This window comes from Columba livia, chromosome 3 (genome assembly GCF_036013475.1).
Source record: "Columba livia isolate bColLiv1 breed racing homer chromosome 3, bColLiv1.pat.W.v2, whole genome shotgun sequence".
Classification (NCBI taxonomy): domain Eukaryota; kingdom Metazoa; phylum Chordata; class Aves; order Columbiformes; family Columbidae; genus Columba; species Columba livia.
Window position 1 is genome coordinate 3021294 of NC_088604.1, and position 18322 is coordinate 3039615.

The 18322-nt window shown below is 43.4% G+C and overlaps 1 protein-coding gene across 5 annotated transcripts in view; it reads left to right on the forward strand.

Moving 5' to 3' along the window:
- MSRA (methionine sulfoxide reductase A) overlaps positions 1-18322 on the forward strand; it is a 303524-nt gene that overhangs the window by 170422 nt on the left and 114780 nt on the right. The window lies entirely within an intron of this gene.

An 18322-nucleotide genomic window follows, 5' to 3' on the forward strand; every position in this document is an offset into this window, starting at 1 on the left:
ACCTTGCATTCTCACATAACTGAGGTTGGAAATAATTGCGGTCTGTGCTTTCAGCTGAAGGTTGGATGCTGGCAGATGTATGATTCACTCTTTGATTTCTGGCAACTGGGGAAACATCACCTAATTAGGCTGGGCTCCGAGCCACACTAAAGTGGCTGGATTCCTTCTGGGCCACGAGCTCCGATCCGCGTGACGCTGTGCTCTGCAGGTACCCAAGTCCTTCACAACTGTCTCTGGCTTCTATGCAGTACTGCAGTGTAAATACACCTAAGCCTTTATCTAAGCTCGGCTTAGTAGAATTTCCAAATGGTTCTTCTGTAATAATCAGCCAAAAGTGAAAGCATCACTTTATCCACAGACAACATCCTGCTTTGAAGACTTTGCATACCCCAGACTTGGACAGGTTACTTTACCTCTGTATTTTAATGATTGCTTAATACTAATCTCTGTTCAAGAACTTTGCAGAGCTCATCACATCTCTACCACATTTCTTAATTTGAGGTAAACCTAATTTCCCAATTTCAGTTTTCTTTCTTTTGTAAGAAAGGGATGGTGTGCTTATATACCCTTTCAAGTTTGAGCAGTTAGCAGATCATCTTTAAGGCAGAATTGTTGCTTTGCCCCGATTTGTATCTGGTCCTCACTTTTAGCTTGCTGTGGAAAATGTGGTTTTATGTAAAGATAGTGAAAGTGGGAGTTATCTCTCAGACCTCTGATATTTTTCTCCTTTTCTGAGGCTCAGCTGTGTGCACACAGGAAGTCTTATGTAGCCAGAATGCAGGACCCAGTCTGTCAAAGAGAAGTTTTACACTAAGCAGGTAAATGAGGAAAATTTCTTCTTAATGAAATTCAGCACACTCTCTGGATGAATCCACTGTCCTATATAGCCAGCAAATGCTGGACTACTTGAGCATAGTGCTTACTTGAAAGTATAAAAGCTTTATCTGTGGCACTGTCTTATGTTTTCTCCAGAAGCTGGTTTAACACCATTTAAGCCCTCCTGCTCCCCATTGACTTGTCTAATTGCTCTAATAGCACTAAACTTCACATCTGTACATTCGGTTGCAGTTAAAGACCTTTCAAATATCCATCTAGATGGCACCAAGTTGCTGAAGAGTACAGACTGGCAGTGCTATCATTCATTTTAATATGAGGTTGTTAATATTCAGAAGTTGCTGCTTTCCAGACTTCTGGACCTCCTGCCTTCAAGATGAGACCGACATCACAGAATCACAGAATTACAGAATGTCAGGGGTTGGAAGGGCCCTGGAAAGCTCATCCAGTGCAATCCCCCCATGGAGCAGGAACACCCAGATGAGGTTACACAGGAAGGTGTCCAGGCGGGTTGGAATGTCTGCACAGAAGGAGACTCCACAACCTCCCTGGGCAGCCTGGGCCAGGCTCTGCCACCCTCACCATGAAGAAGTTGCTTCTCATATTTAAGTGGAACCTTTTGTGTTCCAGCTTGTACCCACTGCCCCTTGTCCTACCATTGGTTGTCACCGAGAAGAGCCTGGCTCCATCCTCCTGACACTCCCCCTTTATATATCTGTAAACATTAATGAGGTCACCCCTCAGTCTCCTCTTGTCCAGCTCCAGAGCCCCAGCTCCCTCAGCCTTTCCTCACACGGGAGATGCTCCACTCCCTTCAGCATCTTGGTGGCTGCGCTGGACTCTCTCCAGCAGTTCCCTGTCCTGCTGGAACTGAGGGGCCACCACTGCACACAATATTCCAGGTGTGGTCTCCCCAGGGCAGAGCAGAGGGTCAGGAGAACCTCTCTGACCTACTGACCACCCCCTTCTAACCCACCCCAGGTACCATTGGCCTTCCTGGCCACAAGGGCCCAGTGCTGGCTCATGGTCATCCTGCTGTCCCCAGGACCCCCAGGTCACTTTCCCCTACACTGCTCTCTAATGGGTCATTCCCCAACTTATACTGGAACCTGGGGTTGTTCCTGCCCAGACATCTCACTGGATCCGAATTTTCTCTGGGAGGCTCTTGTCTCACGAATCTCTTGAATTTGAGTATTATACAGAAATCTATTGAAAAGCAAGAACCTTTGATCAAGTCAAACAGTCTTTGAGTTGAAAGAGGTTCTCCCAGAGGAGCATCTCCTAAGTGTGGGGCCCTGATAAAGTCCTCCTTGACTATTAATTTAGTCTCTGTTTTATAATTCATTACATTTGGGATGCTGAAAAAGCAACAAACAACCCCCCGACTTCTGCCAAGTGACATATGGTTGTCATCTCTGTTCAGCCTCTCATGCACAGATCAGCATTCCTTCTTTCCTAGGAACGATCTGGTCTATAAGAGGATTGCTCCGTATAGCTCTATAAGTGCTTGAGGTCGCTGCTGCTTTGTCATTGATACAGAAAAACAGAATGAATGGGATATGCTGAAAATAATGCAGAAGGAACTTATGGCTATTTACATCATACTTAATTTTATTTTTCTGAAGTTTAGGGAGGCATAGGGCAGGTTCTTTATTGCCTTATATTTGCACTAAAATTTCAAGATATAAGCCCAACTGTGTCCTCAAAGTTGCACCGTGGCAATGGTTCTGCTGGCACCTCCATGATGTCTGTCTGCAGGGCTGTGTCTAGATGGACTTTCACACCATCAGTTTGTCTGGTTTGTGCCTCAACCTGTAGTTTCATGATTTCTATGAGCTGATCTTTGACTTAATTCTTGGGGAAAAGGGCAATTTTCTTCTCTCTCCCTGACCTGTCTGTAGGATACAACCTCTTCCTTTGTGTTGGCACTGGCAATTGCAAACTCCTCTGATCAAGCTGAAAATGAACCCTGCATGAATTGAAGTGAAATGTAATTTTCAGCCAAGACTTAAATTGCCAGAAGCACAACCACTACTGGGACCACCTTTCTTGGCATTGACACCACCCTGGAGTGTATGAGCCAATTGCACAACCCAACTGTGCTTGCGTTCAGGGTGGAAAATGTCATCTTTTATCTCATCAGAAAGTTTGTCCGCTCTTTGTGGGGTGTGAGAAACTATTTCTCCAAACCTTTGGAAAAATCTACCTGATACCAGAGGAATCTGTTGGTCATAGTGCAAATGGGATAATAATTCTCCTGACCCCGTGTATGGTTATGTTGGAGATTTTAGCCCAGTCCAAGGGAACTTGTTGCTTTCAATGGCTGTTCAGAAGGCAAGCAGAAGATAAAACAAATATTAATTTCTCTTTAAAACATCCCCTTGCCTCCTTTAGCTCTTTTTTCTCTTAAATACAATCCAACATGGGCGCTTCTTTGGTAATTCTGCTCCCCATGTTTGTCAAGAGTAACTAATCCTTCCCAGCCCACAAGAAATAACTTGGGTACAACTACAATTCTCTGGGCTAAGACCCTGTTGTACAGAAATATCATCCTTTTCATTGCTTCTTCTGGCTGTTTGAGTTAGTGGAAGGAACTGAGAGGAAGCCAAGACTCCATAGTTTTGGCCGCCCTCCAGCAATGGGGCCAAGGGCAAAGTCACCCATGGCCACCACTGCCCATGAGCTTCTGGAAATTTCCTTCTGTTCTTATTGATTCTTCGAGTGTGAATATACAAAGAACCCAAGTTCCTGATAAGTAATCTCATTCCTCTTTCCTGTCGTGAGCAACTCCTTATCTGGCCTGTGTTTGTACAGGAAATGTAAGCAGAACTGATATTTTTCCAGCAGTTGAGGACCATCTGTCCTACAACAAACTCATCACCTGCCAGACTCATTCAGAACGTCTCGTAGTCCATATGTCTTGTGTACCCACGATAAAGAAGAGACGTACGAGCCGTTTCTCCTCCCCGTGACCTTCCAAACCGTTTGGCATTTAGCCTTAGTGCTGATACATGAATTCTCCAGATTAATATCAGTTTTTCATTGTGCCAACCTGTGGGTTGTCTGAATTTAGAGTTGATGAGTTAGTTTTCTGTATTTGGAGTTAATAGGCTAGTTTGTTGTGTGAATAAAGTTAAGTGTTGCGGTAGTTGTGAGGCGACTTGGAGGCGGGGAGCTTGTGGTCGGTGGGGGTGCCTGCGCCCTGGAGCCCTGGAGCGGGGGACAGCTTGTGACTACGAGATAACGATCTTGTTACCATGCGAACACTGCCTGACTAAGATTCCCGCCTTAGCTAGCTTAATGTCTGTTAAAGTGATTAGCCAATCAGCATGAAACATGTGTGCCTTAGACTATATAAATGTATGTTTGCCATACAATAAAGCGGACACCTTGCTTGCATCAAGTTGCGTCCCCGTCTCTCAGTCGCGGCAAATTGGTGACCTCCGACGTGATCGTCAGCGACGAAACCGCCGAGGATTGAAAAACCGCCTACCTGGTGGCATGTCGCGAGTCCCGCAGAACGTGGAATGAGCTGCTGAAAGGAAGCAGGATAAGCCGGCCGGCCAAACAATCCCTCCGTCTGGAACGAGAGGTGAGCTGCGGGAAACTAGCAAAATGGGGAATCAGGAGTCTTCCCCTGAGAGAGACGTTTATGAGCTTATGAAAGCTCTACTTAAGAAGCATGGGAAAAAGACTCTTTCGGAACAAGATCTTAAGTTAATCCTTAAATGGGTGCAGGTTAAGATCCCCGCGGTGACTGCTTCTTCTATTTTTACGCGTGAACTTTGGGACGATGTGGGGGTAAAGTTATGGGACGCAGCTACCTCAGGAGATGAGGAAGCGCAGTATATGCTTCCCAGTTGGAGAAAAATCTTTGAAACCATAAAGGCACAAGAGCAAAATCAGCGAGGCTCCGAGGAGGGAGCTCAGTCACCTCCCCCCTGCCCTTCTAAAATCGCTGGTGGGGCGGAACCCTCTGCGCCACCTTTAGCTTGTGCTGCTGGATATCCCCCGGAGGGTGATCCCTTTGACCCGGGTCCGATTGACCCTGAAAAGGAACCTGATCTTTTTCCCCCTGATCCTCATGAGGTTTGGGGAAAGATTAAGCGCCAAGCGATAAACGAGGGGGAGTTGGAAATAGCCAGAACTATAGTAGCCCCCGTTATATACCAAGGACGGGGGAGGGCTCAAGCTCAGTGGGAAGCTCTTTCTTTTTCGGTAATTAAGGAGTTGCGCCGTACAGTTACCGAGCATGGGTTGTCTTCCCCTTATTTTGCAAGCCTTTTATCTTCTGTATTCGATACATATGTCATGACCCCACATGATTTAAAATCTCTCGCGCGATTGTTATTAACCCCAACACAATATACAATGTGGGAGTCTCAATGGAGAACGGGATTGCAGACAGTTTTGCTGGGTTATGCAGGACATGCTAATGCCGCCTTAGCTGCATTGACTATAGAGCACCTCACAGGAACAGGGCAGTTTTCGGATCCCGCGGCCCAAGCTAGGGACATTCCTCGGGAGGCTTTGGAAGCAGGCAGAGAAGAAGCGAAAAGGGCCTTGTTGAGAGTTCCTGACTCTGGCAGACCCCAAAAAGCATTCACTAGTATCACTCAGGAACCCCGTGAGCCATATATGCAGTTTATGGATAGATTAAAACAAGCCTTAGAGCGGCAAGTTGATAACGTACAGGCTCGGGAGATTTTACTCCTTAAACTGGCTGTGGAAAACGCTAACGCCGATTGTAAAAAGCTCTTAAAGTCTCTCCCAAATCAAAACCCTACCTTAATTGAAATGGTGGAAGCCTGTAATAGAATTGGCACTATGGATCATAAATATGAGGCCATGGCTGCTGCTTTTGCGGCCATGCACAGCCCGATGGGCGCCGACCCACAGCGAAACTGCTATGGGTGTGGAAAACCGGGACACCTTAAAAAAGATTGCTTTAGTGCCAGTGCTGGGAAACGACCCCAAATACCTGGAGTTTGTCCTAAGTGCCAAAAAGGGCGCCACTATGCTAACCAGTGTCGATCTAAATACGACTCTCAAGGGCGCCCCATACAGGGAAACCGATCGCAGAGCGCGGGACCGCGGCGCGCACAGACACAAGTTCCGCGACCGGCGCCCCCACAAACGCCGGGGGGGGAAACAGGAGTGTTTCCAGTCTCCGCCCAGCAACAGCAGGGAGCGCCGGCCTGGACCTGGCAACCGCCCACACAGTAACGCTACTTGATTCCTCTGTTCACTTACTGCCTACCAAAATTGCAGGTCCTTTGCCCCCCCGAACGCAAGCTTTATTATTAGGAAGATCGTCCACCACTCTGTCAGGACTTTTTGTATTGCCCGGAGTAATTGATCCTGACAGTAATTCAGAAATCAAAATTATGGCCTGGACTCCATTTCCTCCTTGCACAGTACCAGAGGGAAGTCGTATCGCTCAATTGATACTGATCCCTAAGGAAGACTATGTCCCAATCCCTGACCAATTGCTCCCACAGAGACAGGGAAGTTTTGGATCTACGGGAGAACCACTAATTTTATGGGTTCAAGCCATCTCACAAAAACGTCCTATATGTCAATGCACCCTCATTCGCAGAGGTCAGCAAGTTATGTTAAGTGGAATTATTGATACAGGTGCAGATGTTACCGTTATTTCTCAAGCAAAGTGGCCTTCTAGGTGGCCTTTAGCTGATGTCTCTCAGACATTAGCAGGAATCGGGGGGTGTGGAGCTAGCCGCCAAAGCGCAGAAATAATACAAGTTCAAAATTCAGAAGGACAAGTTGCCTCAGTCAAACCGTTTATCTTACCAGTACCTATGGTCTTGTGGGGGCGTGATGTGTTATCCCAGTGGGGGATGTCTATCCAGACACATTTTTAGGTGGGGCCATTGAGGGGCGTGAAACCCTAAAGTTAACTTGGAAAACAGATACTCCTATTTGGATTGATCAATGGTCCCTGCCGCTGGAAAAACTTCACGCCCTCCAAGAAATAGTTAATGAACAACTATCTATGGGACATATTGTACCCTCTACGAGTCCTTGGAACTCGCCTATTTTTGTTATTAAAAAACTGACTGGCAAGTGGCGCTTGCTCCATGACCTCAGAAAAATTAATGACGCTATGGAAGACATGGGGGCCCTGCAACCTGGGCTTCCGTCACCCGCCATGATCCCTAGAGATTGGCATTTAACCATCATAGACCTCAAAGATTGTTTTTTCAACATTCCATTGCATCCAGACGATGCCCCTAAATTTGCCTTTTCTGTACCAAGCGTCAACATGCAAGCTCCTTTGCAAAGATACCAGTGGATTGTGCTACCGCAGGGAATGAAAAATAGCCCTACAATATGCCAATGGTATGTAGCAAAAATACTTAGTCCTGTCAGAACTGTAGTACCTGCTGCATTGTTATATCATTATATGGATGACATTCTAGTGGCAGCACAGCACCATGAAGTCATGGAGGAAGCTGTAGCCCTTGTCGTGGCTGCTGTAAAATCAGCAGACCTCTGTATTGCACCAGAAAAAATTCAAAAAATACCACCTTGGAAATACTTAGGATGGCGTATAAGGGCTCAGACTATTGCTCCGCAACCTTTACAAATACAGGCGAATGTAAAGAATTTACATGACGTGCAAAAACTGCTAGGGACAATCAATTGGGTCAGACCATTGTTAGGAATCACTAATGCGGATCTTCGTCCCTTATTCAAAATGCTTAAAGGAAACTCGGACTTAAACGCTCCGCGAAGTCTCAGTCCTGAAGCCGTAGCTTCCTTGCATAAAGCTGCGGCAGCGATTACCTCCAGACAAGCGCATCGATGGGAACCAGAATTACCTGCAATGGTTACAACAACAATCAGATGCACTAGGCATAGCTCTAACTGGCTATGCAGGCCAACTCACTTCTCATCTGCCTTCTCACAAACTGTTAAGCGTTGATTTTCACCTTTTACCTATTCCAAAGCTGAGTGACCGGCCTTTACAAGCCCTCACTGTATTCACAGATGGGTCTGGCAAATCTCACAAGTCTGTCGTCCTTTGGTGGGATGATCATCGGGAACGGTGGAGCTCAGATGTTGAGACTGTGCAGGGTTCTCCTCAAATAGTAGAATTGTCTGCAGTTGTTCGAGTATTTCGAAAATGGTCTGCCCCTCTCAATATAATCACTGATTCTGCTTATGTTGCAGGAATTGTTAGCCGAGCAGAAGCTTCTGTGCTACGAGATGTTTCTCATACGGCACTGTTTAATTTGTTACAAGAACTCATCTTTCTGTTAAATTCCCGTCTTCACCCTTATTTTATTATGCATGTTCGATCTCACACTTCTCTACCTGGTTTTATTGCAGAAGGGAACCGACAAGCGGATTTGCTTACGCTACCGGTGCAGGTGTTACCAGATCGATTAGCGCAAGCTAAACTCAGCCACTCCTTTTTTCATCAAAACGCTGCAGGCCTTAAGCGTCAATTTGACCTCACTATACAACAAGCCCATAATATCATTGCGGTGTGTCCTGATTGTCAAAGGCACTCTTTCCCTTCTATAGCAGAAGGAGTCAATCCCAGAGGGCTACAGAGCCTTCAACTCTGGCAAACAGATGTCACTCATTTTGCTGAATTTGGTCGTTTAAAGTTTGTTCATTGCTCTATTGATACATTTTCAGGAATGTTATTTGCTTCCTGTCATATAGGAGAAAAAGCACGTGATGTGCAAAAACATCTAATGCGCGCTTTTGCTACTTTAGGGGTACCCTCTCAAATTAAAACTGACAATGGCCCCGCATATGTATCTAAAACCTTAACTACCTTTTTTGCCTCTTGGGGTATATCACATGTTACAGGTATCCCTCACTCTCCTACAGGACAAGCTTTGATAGAACGATCTCACCAAACCTTAAAACGCCTGTTATTAAAACAAAAAGGGGGAATAGGGGCTGCTACACCAGAGGAGCGAATACAGAAAGCCTTGTATGTTTTTAATTTTTTGAATTGTTCCCTGTTAGACAGCAATCCTCCAGTAGTTCGTCATTTTAGCACAAACACCCTTTTTGAACCCAAGATTAAGCCGCCAGTATTGATCCGGGACACCGAAACAGGTAAGATAATGGGACCCTATCCCCTTGTCACGTGGGGAAGAGGCTATGCTTGTGTTTCCACAGAAAGAGGTCCCCGCTGGATCCCAGCTAAAAATGTGAGACCTTTTCGAGAGACACTGCAGCAGCCTCCTGAAGACATTCCTGGTCCTGATCCTGCGACTGATATAGAAGACACTACCGATCAATAATTGAATGAACTCTGTTCCAGAGGTTAACAAATGGGAGCTTAAGTGTCCCCAATGTGAAAAATGTAATCCGTGGATTTGTAGAATTTGTGCTAATTGTGGAAAATCACAGTGGCTAAATCGCCATACAGTAGGACACTGGTGTGATAACTGCCTAACAATTGAGTGGAATACAGTTCAGGTGTTATTGATAACAGGTAGAGAGACAGAATATTCTCCCCGGTATGATTATTATTCTGACGATTGGGGGAAAATTGTAGCACAAAGGTCTGTGGACATTTTATATTCTAAGATTGAATGCGCCAAAGACATTCAAATGAGCATTATTAATAGTAATCCCATGTGTGTTACAATGCTTCCAAAATCAATAACTGCTTCAATGAACAAGATTTTCCTCGTGCAGCAAGGAGCGGACCAAGATCAGAAAGAAATTACGAAAACCCCCAGTACGGAGCTGTTAGTAAGATGTCCTCGAGTTGGTCGTTTGCTGACCTTGGGAGGGTCAGTTAATTAAAACAAAAAGGGGGAGATGTGGGTTGTCTGAATTTAGAGTTGATGAGTTAGTTTTCTGTATTTGGAGTTAATAGGCTAGTTTGTTGTGTGAATAAAGTTAAGTGTTGCGGTAGTTGTGAGGCGACTTGGAGGCGGGGAGCTTGTGGTCGGTGGGGGTGCCTGCGCCCTGGAGCCCTGGAGCGGGGGACAGCTTGTGACTACGAGATAACGATCTTGTTACCATGCGAACACTGCCTGACTAAGATTCCCGCCTTAGCTAGCTTAATGTCTGTTAAAGTGATTAGCCAATCAGCATGAAACATGTGTGCCTTAGACTATATAAATGTATGTTTGCCATACAATAAAGCGGACACCTTGCTTGCATCAAGTTGCGTCCCCGTCTCTCAGTCGCGGCACCAACCCATTTTAGTTGCAGAGGGTGTATTTATTTCTCACCACTTTGGAAGGACTGTACTTTTTTTAGGCATTGCATAAGGAATCTATCATCTGCAAATAATTAAAATTAGACACTAGAAATGACATTGTATTGCTAATGAGCAGATGTGTCTACTTATACCAGTGGAAGAACAGCTGTACACATAAAAAAACCCGCTACAGCGACCCTAAACCAGCATTATGCATTCTGCTACAGGCCTCTAACTTCATTTAGAGATTAAAGGGAAAAAAAACCAATCTCACATGTAAAATATAACCATTTTTGATTTATTTTTTACTTTCCATTCCTGTAACTCTCTTCCCTTTATAATTTGAATGAAATCTGCGCATCTCAGATTAAAGCACAGAGTACCTTTGTCTTGTATTTCAAATGTTATTAAGAGTCCTGATGGTTTCAGTGTTATTACAAGGTGCAACAAAAAGCAGTAGAAATACAAAATCTATTGTCACCAGACATATTAAATATATTCAAAACAGTATTACCAACCCCTTAGGGAGCCGTTCTTGGTCCAATACTCTTCAATATTTTCATTAATGACTTGGACGATATAGTGGAGAGGAGGATGCTAATTAAATCTGTGGTAAAGGCATTGCTAGGAGGCTCTTGGAGGAAAGGAATAGAACACAGCTCTGTGTTGATAAATTAAAAAAGCTGTGGAAATCGATATGCTGAGAGACAATAGAGAGAAATATACATTGGTTCGTGCAGGTTTGAATAATCAACAGTAGAAATATGTGCTGAGTTGTTTGATAAGAGACGGTGTCTTCTGTTGCCTTTGGGTTCTTCTAATTCCTGCTCTTGCCAATGAAATCTCAGTGGTGGGACACAGTTGACCGATGTCTGGCCATCCCACTAGCAACCAATTTAGTGCGGCCTTGGCCATAATCATCTCGTAAATACCTGTGGTCTATACTCTTTGCAAAGTAGGAAAGAGAGTTTTGCCAGTGGAAAAAAAACAATTTTGCCTTTTGAGAATGCAACTTCATTCCTTTAATGAACTGAAATGCCTAATATTATGTTGTTCCTGTTCTTTGTCGTTTCTCTAGAACTAAATATGCATTAAAAATAGATGTATTATTAGGCTGCCTTACGTCCCCAGGAATTTTAGCTGTCGTGACCTAATTTGCATGTTAGATGCTTTTTTATCCATATAAATTGAATAGACTTTTTCTGACCTATATTTCCAGTTTGGGAGACGTTGTTTTTCCGTATCACAGTGAGAAGCTGAGATTTGACTCTGCATCTTTTTTAATGAAGGGGATTATTAGCCAGAGCAGTGGTTGCTGAGATGGCTGAATAGTTTGCATGATGAAGTGAGTGGCGCTGAATCAATTATGGCTCAAGGGCAAAAATCCTTCTGGGCTCTGATTTCTCTTTCCTTTTAAACTACTTTCAGCTTATTTATTTCATATCTGGCAATGATGTGTTAACAGGTTCTCCAGAACTTCTGAAAATTATCTTGCAGTTTTGCTACAGTCAGTAATAAAGTGGTTCCCTGAAGACGAGAAAAGCCATGACATCTGTCTTTTGTGCCATTGAAGATGACACGGTGACTCATGCTGTGGGAAACATGACCCCCCCACTCACCTGAAGGGATTCCTTTGCTTTGTATCTGCTAAAAACAACTTTGCAAAATGCGTTTATTCTATTACAGTCATCCTTGGGATCTCTTCTGAGTTGTTTTGTGATTATAGCGTAACTGTGTTTGTAATTCAGGAAGGGAAGAGGATGGATAGTACAAGGGGTGATGGCTTTAAGCTGAAAGAGGGGAGATTTAGAGTAGATATAAGGAAGAAATTCTTCCCCATGATGTTGGTGAGACACTGGAACAGGTTCCCCAGAGAGGTGGTGGATGCTCCATCCCTGGAAATGTTCAAGGGCAGGTTGGACGGGGCTTTGAGCAACCTGGGCTGGTGGAAGGTGTCCCTGCCTATGGCAGGAGGTTGGACTAGTTGGTCTCCAAGGGTCCCTTTCAACCCAAACACTCAGAATCATGGTGTGAACTTTGGGGTTGCCCTGTGCAGGGACAGGAGTTGGACTCGATGATCCTCATGGGTCCCTTCCAACTCATGACATTCTAGGTTTCCTTTTAATTCAGGCTTTTGGTTTTTAACTGCTGAAGGAAAAGCTAGACTTCTCAATGCTTAGGACTGTCTTCAAAAATCCATGAAGTCCAAATATCCCTGGGTATGTGGTATGAATAACAGCAGCTGGATTTGCATTTGTATTTAGCAAATTAGAAAAGAGCAACCCCAGAAGGCCTTTTTCTGCAGACTTTATTGATGGACTGTTCCTAATCTTTATACAAGGAACAACAGACAAAGTCAAAACAAAGTAGTACCAAATATTCTTTTCTTCAAATAACCCACTAGTGAATTTACTGTACTTGGGTCTACAAATCTAAGGCACTGAAGCATGGCTTCATTAATCATAGTTTATGGTGATTATTAGTAGGCTTTTAATCTTTGTTTTCGTGTATAATTAGGTACAAGAGGTCAAAGCCGACTCTATTCTAAACAACAATATTTTCAGTGAACGGCTGTTTTTCTCTGCCTGCAATTTGCTCTTGCATATTTATAAGAGCATACTCGTCTGTGTTTTGAGAGAGCAGTGTCCCATGAGTTTATCTGCTGATAGAAGCAAACGACAACACCGTTATTTTTATTAGCACTAATTATTTTTATTACTATTGCAATAACACCTGGTGGATCATAGTAGGTTTAGATTAATAGTGTTAACACATGCCTAAATTTAGGCAAGACGTTAGTGAGCAACAGATAAACGAAGAGAAAGGAGAAGGAGTCTCTTCCAGGCATCTCTGCTCAATGCATTTTTTTGGTTTTGAAGACTATCAAGATCTTCAAGACCTCTCAAGATCTTTGGTCAGGTTTGTCTGACCAGCATAGACATCTCAGGTGGTCTAAAGACTGAGATCAACCCACCTAAATGTAGGTGTTTCCATAGAGATGGAGTGTCTCAGCTCAATGAAGATCTAGTCAACGTGGTTGGCTCACCCCAAATTAGGCACCTATGTTTGGTCAGCTTTTGGTTGCCTAAACCTGGAAGCTTAGTTCCAGTTGCACCAATAAATACTGTTAAAAGATTTGACTCCCATCCTACGTCCATCCAGCCTCTGACATATTTTTAAGAGGAGGCACTTCTCAAAGGTCCTATTGTCTGTTTCTGACATAAAAAGTCTAAAAACTTACCTAAAATTAACCATTAAGTTTCTGGGCTGCAAGCGCACATTTCCAGCAATCTTAAGGAACTAATTAATTTGTAATGTCGTTGTCCTTGGGGATACTCAGAACTGGAGCGGACAAGGCCCTGGACAACCTGCTGTAGCTGACGCTGTTTTGAGGAGTGATGTTGGACTGGAGACCTCCACAAGTCCCTTCCAACCCCATCAAATCCATGATTCTGTTGTAGTGTCAAAGCTACACCAGAAAACCCGTATTCTGGTGGTTTTATGAAGGTTAAAGGCCAGATATTAAAAGCATTGCTATAACCGTGGTGTTCTAAGTACATCTGCAAGTCAGAATTTATAGGGAAAGTATTCCCTGTCTTGATCCCAAAGCAAATAGGGAAAACCAAAGCTATAGTTTTCTTCTTAACACCAAAAACCTTGTATATTGACGGCTTTGCAAACCTCTTAGTCTATTGACAGTATAATTATAAAGTTCCTTTAATATGTGCAAGCTCATTAATGTATTGTAACCTTCTGAGGAAACTCTTCTATATTTCATTTATCTGTCCTGCACCCCAGCACCTTGAAAATCATCAAGAACTCTCAATCCACAGCACTGGAACTAACTTCTTTTCTATTAACATTTTTCTCCTTTAATCATAGGCTATAAAGAGTTTTACTTTCCCTTGGCAACTTTAAAGCTGTATAGATGTAATCATTACAGTGAGTGATGACATCAAGCCAGGATGACATGGTGCAATTGATTTTTACTAAATAATTACATGATGAGCTGGAAGAAGGAGTTTTATTAGTCTTAACTTAGCAAGGATTGATTGAGGAAAAGAAAATGACCAATCGGTATACGAGGTTTCTGCGGGAATAAGAAAATAAACGACAGCTGCAGAAAGTCTATAAATCACAGAAAAAAATATGATGAAAATAAGAGCTGTGAACTGCCCTTTAAAATTTCACCGGGTGGCACAGAAAACTCCAACAGACCATAGTCATTTATCTCCATTATGCTTGGAATCCTCTGAGAACAGCAAGGTTGACGAATGATGCCATTACATTCTTTTATTATTTTTAAATGGAGAGAAGATAAGGAATATTGTCTAAGTATTACTTTCAAGTCATTGGAGGGTTGAGTCTTCCAAAGAAATCCCTGATTTGGCCAATAAAATAAAGTATGTTTTGCTTTAGCCTTCTGTGGCTGGAGAATGCCAGTGGCTGGAGAGCAGTCAGGCAGAAAGGGACCTGGATGGACTAATGGACAGGAAGCTCAACAGGAGCCAACAGTGTGCCCAGGTGGCCAAGAAGGCCAATGGTGTCCTGTCCTGTATCAAAAATAGCATGGTCAGCAGGACAAGGGCAGTGATCCTTCCCCTGTGCTCTGCATTGGGGAGGCCACACCTGGAGTATTGTGTTCAGTTCTGGGCCCCTCAGCTCAGGAAAGAGATTGAAGTGCTGGAGCGGGTCCAGAGAAGAGCAACAAGACTGGGGAAGGGACTTGAACACAAGCCCTATGGGGAGAGGCTGAGGGAGCTGGGCTTGTTTAGTCTGGAGAAGAGGAGGCTTAGAGCTGAGCTCAGCACTCTCTAGAACTACCTGAAGGGCAGTTCTAGCCAGGTGGGGATTGGGCTCTTCTCCCAGGCATCAGCAATAGGACAAGGGGCATGGGCTTCAACTCTGCCAGGGGAAATTGAGGCTGGCTATTATAAAGCAATTCTTTGCAGAGAGAGTGGTCAGGCATTGGAATGGCTGCCCAGGGAGGTGCTGGACTCAGCGGCCCTGGAGGTTTTTCAACTGAGATTGGCCATGGCACTTAGTGCCATGATCTAGTCAATGGACTGGAGTTGGACCAAGGGTTGGACGTGATGATCTCTGAGGTCTTTTCCAACCCAGTCAGTTCTGTGATTCTGTGATTTAATATATGCAGATGTCAACATTACATTACAGCTTAATTAATTTATTGAAGGGAAGATTAAGAGGAGAACAGACTCTGATTTACAAACACATATATGGAGAAATACATATATAGAGAAATAACTTGCATAAATCAGGCTCTTTATTCTTGCCGAAGTTGCTTAACTAAGTAGGTCAACTGAAAGCCAAAGTGTGCAAAATCCAGATGGGAAATAAGGCCACACTCAGATAGTGGAGAGCATTTCTCATCGGAACGATGCACCTAAAGCCACATGAGAGCTTCACATCCAGGACAAAATCATAGATATATGTTTTCCCCAAAGATATACCAAAGATCAAAGGGCTGCACAAAGCCAGTAATGAAATTCTAAAGTTAAGGAGGTCAGACCGTGCAATAAAAACAGCCCCTCCTAGAACTCAGGGGTTGTCTTGCACTGTTAAACCATCCACTAGCTATGAAGAGTGAACATACATTGTAAAAATTACCCTTAACATGATCAATCACGCAAGCCAAAATGTCATTTATTTTTACTTGTTACTTAAATGAATTTGTACCTAACTCTCCCACAATAAGTAGCTCATACATTATCTAACCCGCAAAGACTACAAGATAATAAAATAAAACAAATTCCATGTGCATAGACATAATCACTCGCCACCGTTGCTGTTATTTGTAATGCACTTCACATGTACAAACTTATTTCTCAAGGGTCCATCACTGATTTTTTAAAACCCTCTGGCAAGACTTACCTGTTGAGATCCACTAACTCATTGAGTAGCAAATAAGGTAAGAAATTCAATTTACTAAACAGCTGTGGTAGGATGACTGAGCTTAACAATCTTGTCTTTGTCTGAAAGAAGGTCTAACGAATTTCTTCTACGTTTATAGCAATACAATTAAAAGCACAAATAATCTCCACAGGCTTCAAGCCATTCACCTTGTCTACATCATCCCACGTGATTAAATAGGACTTAACTTAAACTCATTTGTTAAACACTCTTCAAATCCAGTACCTATTGCAAATCGCAATCAGAAGTTTAAAAAAGCATTGAGATTCGGAAGTACTTTGAATGACCACTACCTTTGTTACATCTTCACAGAAAAATGAATAAAGCTCTTGACATTCTGGATCGGATGGATTAAAGCAATATTTATTATCGCTAATGGATGCATTTCAGGATCAGATTTCCCATAAAAACCTCTTCTCAAAGAATTTTATGATTATTCTGAGATGTTTTTCAACTGTGCCAAACTCCCTTTTTAAGAGATACGTATGATTTTTCTTTAATTCCAAGTCAAACCAGCGAATCAGGTTTGTCTTAATCTTCACTACTGAAAGAAGGAATAATTCCTTCCAAGCTTCAGCTTTACATCTTCAGAGCAGCTGGGTCTTCTAGGCAAGGAAATGCTGATTGCCTACAACTGTTCTTCCACAGGATGCCTTAAGTCACTCTATGCAAAACTTGCCAATTTGGGGATAGAATTTAGGGTAGATATCTTTTTTCCTCAAGGATATAATGTATTGTGAAATCTGTAAGTAGGGCATGAACTTTTTCATTCCAGGCTGAGATGATAATCAAGTTGCTTCTTAAAGATGTCAAAATATATATATATATATATATAAATATATATATTAACACCGAGGAATGAGGTCTCTGACAGGAAGAAAGACCTTCACCAACTCTTTCAGGAACTTTGCAATTAAAGAGTGAAATAACACAGAAAAAGCTTTATCTGCAGCTGTTATGACCAGTAGATACACTTTGAGTGATCTCAAGCTCATTTCTCACCTACAGGTATTTTGAAGAAAAGCCTCTGGAGGCCTGAAAGCAGAACATCCTCTTACACATAGCATCAGACTTGGTCCACTTTGTCACAAGTTCCCAGTTGACTTGTTCCCAGTGGTGATTGGAATCTCTATAACTAGAGACAACCAGGTTGACTTCCAATGGCTACCCAATGTCCCTGCTGTGATGTGGAGGAAGCCAAGGTCTAGGTGATCCATCTGATTTGTATCTCGTGGCTTCAAGTTGGACCAGGGAATGTTTAGATTGGGTATTAGGAAAGAATTCTTCCTGGAAAGGGTTCTTGGGCATTGGAACAGGCCTCCCAGGGAAATGGTGCAATCACCATCCCTAGAGGGGTTTAAAAGGCGTTTAGATGAGGTTCTTAGGGACGTGGTTTAGTGCTTGAGCTATGTTATGGTTGGACTTGATGATCCTGAGGATTTCTTCCAACTGATTTGATTCTATGACTCTAAGGTTCAGAGAGGAGGCAAATCCTTGACCTTCACGACAGGTCTTCCAGGATTCTGACACCAAAATCCTCTTGGCCAGCTCAGGATTTGCAAGATCATGCAGTTTCATCTGGCTGCGCTTTAGTGTTGTCAGTGGTGCAAAAAGGCAAATATCTGACTCCGTGCCAGGGTGGTCAGGTACACGTCCACCAGTAACACGAACAAACACCCTAGAGTTCAGAGGCCATTGATACCCAAGACAAGGAAAATCAGTTGCAATGCTGAGAACAGCCTTTAAAATCTCTCCTCAAAGAGACGTTTAGATAGAAAGGGTGATTTTAGAACTGATAGAAAAGCATGGAACTTCCACACCTCTGGCAAAATACAGAAATGCGTGGTTTTCGATTCGGCTGCGTGGTGCCAAAGAGCATAAAGCCAAAGCACAGTGTGAGTGCTGGCCAGTCCTTGTAAGCTCTTGTCTCCATCCAGGGAGGATGAAGGCATCTGGAGCTCTAAATGGGTTGAGATGTTGGCCATGGATCATATTTAGGAGTTTGGCTTTGGCTGACCAAAGCACCTCGGTGGTTCTCAGCCTGGACCACTCCAGAGAACATAAAATCTCTTCTCTGTGCCAGCAAAGACCAAAACACCAATTAATCAAAAAATGCCCTAAAGAGCTCAGCGCTTGTTCTGACTCATGCAAAGCAGAACTTTGTCGCCACAGGATGGTAGATGGAAAGAACGGGGAGCTGTGATGGTCTCCCAGATGCTCCAAATCCCAGATTTAAATTGCCATGCACTACAAACACATTGCCACTGGAAAAACTGTCATCTGCCAAAATGTAGATAACGATCAAAGCAACGGCTCTGAAAAGCTCTCTTACCAACACTGATATCTTCTAATGCA